Here is a 1,242-nt window from a genome sequence, read left to right on the forward strand (position 1 = left end):
CTTACAGAATGTCATTCGACCCCATATTGAAGGGGTAAGACATTGCGACTGAATGGAGAATGATGTCCCTGTATCTCACAGCATTGACGTTGTCTTGTCTATCTGGGAAGATGCTAAACCTTGTTTTTCCTGTGGCAGCCATACATACACCACACCAAGCGCTACGCGCTGTTATGCTCTACCCGTGCGACAGTCAGCGTGGCATTCTCCTTGCCGCATCCACGCCTCTATTCGGTCATCCAACAGCCAAAAGGGCACATATACTCTTACCAAATGTTAAAGATAAACTTGGATGTTCTGTATACCAAAGATTACGTGAAAAAAGCATCTATATAGTAGATTGAATCCTTGACACCCACACTCATACCAACAGGATAAGAACACAAAAATTGAAATCTGGGCACTTTTTTTTCATGACCCACTGACGTAAGTAGCCCTGGTGCTCGTTCCGAGAATTTATAATCATAAGGTGTTTGATACCATTATGAAAGGAAATCACACACGCTTTCTATTGATATATCACACATAAAAATTGATGCAGAAACAACGGAAATATGATCAGTCAAAGTTGATATTCCAAACTTTTTGTGCCGAGTTTAGATTCGATAGCACTTTTGGTATAGAGTACAACAAAATGCTTATTAATCTTACGATTTTTGGCCAGTTTTTTTTACCAGATAAAGTACATTTCCGGCTCCTGTACCCTGGTGTTTCAACCAAGTGACCTAAGATTTTGTATAGGAGTGCTTTGGACATATGTGCATGTGGATTGGCATACAGTACAACAAAATGCTTAATTTTGAGATTTTTTTGCCATTTTTTTTAACGAAAAAATGACACGTTTGGCTCCTGTACACTGGTTTTACAACCAAATGACCTAAATTTTGGTAAATGGGTGCACTGGATATTTATTCAAATAACCCATGTATGATTTTTGGTATGAACCACTTCAAAAGGATTTTTGGGGTCATTTTCCAATGGCCACAGGAGTCAATGACCTCAACATCGTTGACCCCATTTGGAGGCTTTCTCAGATGCAGGCCTGTATGTTTATATAACTTAAATAAAAAGGTAACCAATCACTTAGCCTGAATCAAAATCCAGAGAGGGATTTGATGAGAGAAGATGAAACAAAATATTTCATGAGAGGTATGAGGTCTCCAAACTCTTGTTTCCATTGTTTACAGTTTTCTGTTGGTGTAACTTACTGTTAATGTATTTAAGTTCGCGGGGATTTAATTT

Source organism: Branchiostoma floridae, chromosome 8, assembly GCF_000003815.2.
Source record: "Branchiostoma floridae strain S238N-H82 chromosome 8, Bfl_VNyyK, whole genome shotgun sequence".
Lineage (NCBI taxonomy): Eukaryota > Metazoa > Chordata > Leptocardii > Amphioxiformes > Branchiostomatidae > Branchiostoma > Branchiostoma floridae.